This window comes from Gymnoscopelus microlampas, assembly GCF_963454915.1.
Source record: "Gymnoscopelus microlampas genome assembly, chromosome: 7".
NCBI lineage: Eukaryota > Metazoa > Chordata > Actinopteri > Myctophiformes > Myctophidae > Gymnoscopelus > Gymnoscopelus microlampas.
The window spans coordinates 27,965,426-27,969,730 of record NC_139944.1 but is presented as its reverse complement, the minus strand read 5'-3'; the positions used below and the strand labels follow the sequence as shown (position 1 = coordinate 27,969,730).

The 4,305-nt window shown below is 43.3% G+C and overlaps 1 long non-coding RNA gene across 1 annotated transcript; it reads left to right on the top strand.

Moving 5' to 3' along the window:
• The first annotated feature begins 3,112 nt into the window (after positions 1–3,112).
• Positions 3,113–3,855, top strand: LOC311048879. The gene is made up of 3 exons (XR_014601131.1): positions 3,113–3,412; positions 3,498–3,566; positions 3,783–3,855. It is a non-coding gene; the product is annotated as an uncharacterized lncRNA (long non-coding RNA).
• Positions 3,856–4,305: the final 450 nt, after the last annotated feature.

Here is a 4,305-nt window from a genome sequence, read left to right as displayed (position 1 = left end):
CAGAAGGTCCTAGATTCGATTCCTGGTTCTGGCTAATTAGTGAGGTGTCCCTATGCAATACACTTAACACCTAACTGAAAACTGAAATTCTCTCACAGGATCTAACAGGCCTAATTATTATTCAAGGTGATGGAAGACAGTCTCAACCAATACATGGGCACCCTGGTAGCCTACCTCCGGAGGTGGCATCTGTAGCTCAGCATTGGCAAAATCAAACATGTTAGTTGACAACAAGCGCCTGGAATTTGAGCAAGTCCCACTTCAGTGCACATCTAGATAGGACACTGTCCTTCAAGCAACACTTAAAAGGGTCTCACTGGCATGACCTGGCGAGTCACTGCCAAGACATTACAAATATCCACGCAAGCCCTGGGTCTTCTCTGCAGCCAAATGCAGCGCCCCCGTCCAGGTGCCGAAGTCCACATGTCAAAAAGGTTGACGCTGCCGTCAACAGCTCCCTCCACATCAAAGCTGCTTCCCTGAAGCCCACCCCTGTGTTCAACCTGCCAGTCCTCACGGGATGACCCGGGCCAGCCATCGACGGGAGGCTGCTACCCTCTTCCTGGCAAGGAAAGCCCAGAAACATGACTGGCACATCCTGCATGACACCACAACGACAGCAGCGCTTCAAGCAGACTCAAGTCCCCCCATCCCTTCAATAAGGCAGCACAAGAGATGCTCCGTTTTATCCCTGAGGACCTGTCTATCAATGCATGGCTGAAGAGATCTTGGAAGCAGGAGTGGGAGACGGCCGGGCCTGCACGAATCCATCACTGCATCTGAGGGGGATGCCATCACAGTTGAAGGCAATGGACCCTCCTGAACCACCTACCCACTGGGGATGAATGCTTCAATTCATCAATGAAGAAGTGGGGCTTGGCAAACTGCACAGAATACCAGTGTGGTGAGGATGTATAATTACCACCTGTTTCCAATGGACCACCCGCATATGCCTGCCTCTTCGGCGTAGGACCAGAGACGAGGGCATGGCTACATGATATTAAGCTGGACATCTGACAAGTAGCTTGAGTGATAGTGCCACTATTGGACATATTGGATGTGGTCCACAGTACATTTATACCACACAGTTACAGTTAACAATCAAAGGTTCATATTTTGGGGTTTAGTAATACAAAAACTAAATGGTCTGATGATGATAATAATAATAATGATAAATGTAATAATAATAATAATAATTGTAATAATAATAAGGGTAATAATAATAATAATAATAATAATAATAATAATAAACATAATTATACTTTCATACAGAAAATGCAATGCTTTCCATCAACAAAATCACATGAGCAGTACTTCACATAATGTATAATGAAATGAACATGAAAACCGAGTGCATAAACATGCATGATATACAGAAATGGCACTTGAACGGTTAAGATTATTTTTTGCACAAGCACTGTGCTGCATCCAACACAGTTTTGGGTTGATTGTGGACACTGGACAGTACTGAACCTTTTGTGTGGAAATTAGACAAGAAAACATGCTTAAATATTTTTTTAACATGGGCGTCAATAGGAAATTGTGACATCACCTATTTCAGCATTTTTCAATATGTTCCACCGCTGTGATTTCTTAGGACTTTTGATATGTTATTACTAACATATTTATGAAACAAAAGATGTTGAAAGAGTTTCTGTTGCAATTTGTTCAAGGTTAACCCCTTATTACCATAGAATGCCTGTACTAATTCAGTTGCGTGTCTATTGTGTATATGGTCTTGTATACAGTACACATTGTATCTTGTATCTCAGCATACATGTGTGTCCATGTATGTGTCACATGCAGGGTGGGGTGAGCAGCTGTGTTGATGGGGAACGATTGATGAAGGCATGCATTGATCAGGGGAAAACTTTGGAGCAGACCCTTCACTGATTCCTTGCACAGGGTTGGGACCGGAACCACCACGTTATTTGAGATGACATGACAAATCTCCAACCACACCCTGCTGGGAAATTGGGATGTTCTTGGAGAAAAAGAATGTTAAAGGGAATCTGTTTAGGAAAAGCAATGTCACCTCGCAACTGTGAAACTGAATTGCTTGTTTGAGTACATGTGTATGTGCACGTGTGTGTGCGCGCGCACGCACGCACGCACGCACGCACGCACGCACGCACGCACGCACGCACGCACGCACGCACGCACGCACGCACACACACACACACACACACACACACACACACACACACACACACACACACACACACACACACACACACACACACACACACACACACACACACACACACACACACACACACACACACACACACACACACACACACACACACACACACACACACACACACACACCAGCATAATATGTGATCCAGCGCTCCAGGTCCTTGAGTGCACATCACCATTCTCAGAAATAGAAAGATCGGTCAAATATGCATAGCCATAAGGAGGGAAGCCATATATGGTTTATATATTATTCATGTCATGACATTACTTTTTCATTGGAAGCCACAGGAGTTTCATTCATATAGGGCGCCACCTCAGAGGATGATTAGTCCCTGTACATTCATCTTTGCCACTGGAATATCTTCTCACTGAGGAGGATAGTGCCAAATAGCAACGTGGTTAGTGGATCAAACAAGTGCTCCGAAACAGACACTGACTGCATGAAAATGTGGTTGACCGTTGAGAGAGAAAATTAATGGACAAAGGGAGACCCATTGGTTTCTACAGACCATTTTGAAGACACTTTTTCGGCGAAGTGAAATCTGCCATCTTTGAACTTCCGGTCCCGAAAGGAAACCGGGAACGACTGCTATTGGCTGCAACCGCAGCGTGGGCGGGTCTTCACTCACTTCACACACCAGTAGAAGCCATAGAATATGTTTCTATGGCTTCTACTGGTGTCATTCATTCTAAAATTAATGGGACAATAATTTACTATACACATATCATGATGATTTTAAGACTTTTAAAAGACTGAAAACATAAAGTGTTAATTAACATGTGTGGGAACCCAGGTGAATGATGCACCCACTGCACCTGACTTAGTCACATGACCAGGAAGTATAAAAGCCTAGCTCCTCCCAGTAGAGAGCCATTTGTCTCTGCTGTAGGCTGCATGGTTCAAGGAGAACACATGGTAGGCCAAAAACTGAACCTTGTAGATCTGCTACTTTGTGCGACCCTTTTGTTTGTTGCAGCTAGTGCTAATGTTAGCTTATTGTTTGAGCACATGTTACTGCTGGCTTTTGTTTGTTTGGTTGCCTATTTTCTGTTGAGCACATGGAGGCTTCCCATGCTCTTTAGCACTTTAATTTAGCCATCATCATTGTGTTTTATTATCTTATTTTAATGCATTTATTTATTATTTCAGTTTTACAAATGAAGTGACCTCCTGTGGTGTCTGTTCTGTCTGCCCTACCTGGAGACACGGGTAAAGCAGTATACATTTTATGCATTGCCTCTTTGTGGATTTTAATGTATTTTAGTTTGTAACATCACTGTCTTCTTTTATACAGCAGCTCTGGTGTTGAGGTTGCCCCCCTCGCCTTGGCCTTGCATTGTGTGCACAGTTACTGCAACACAAAGTAGGTTTTAAGCTGTTTGTTCTTTTAATGATTTGAATATAGTGTTTTATTTAGTGTGATACTAGGGGGTTACATGTCGCCTTTCCGACGTCAACGAACCCTATACCTAACCCTAACGGCACGCGAAGCCACTAGTCGGAGTGGCGAGATGTCGGAATGGAGAAATGACCCCATACTAGGGCTGGCAACTAATGTGTTTTGTTTGTCTCCTTAAAGGGACCACACCGGCCACTGTTTTCCACTGTTAATTTACTCTTTTTGTTTTGTTTATTTGAGCCATCTAGCCAAGGTAGGCATAGGTTTTAACATTTATCCATATTGGCATATTTTAACTGTTTCTCTCTGTTCTGTTACAGTTTAATTCGTGTAACCCTGTTCAAGGCCGGGTCTGCCCTGCTGCACACGGCTTTCCTCTCAGCTTGGGACTGCACTGGGGACCCCTTTGGTTTTTATTGGTGTGTATTGATATAACCTGGCACTGCATGTTTTGTATTTGAATTTTGTATTTATATTGCATGATTTCTTTGAGGCCAGGCCTGTCCCCTTTTCTTTTCCCCTAGTTATTTTGGTATTCACTGTGTGCACGGGCCGACCTAGACTGCGAGAGGTAACTGTTAGATTGCCATTTTAATACTAAATACCTTGCCTTAAGGACCTTAATTGTCGTGCTAGGTTGTAATAGACAACAGTGATGTGTTTTGTAATTTCATGGTAATAAAGTTATATTTTTCCACAAACT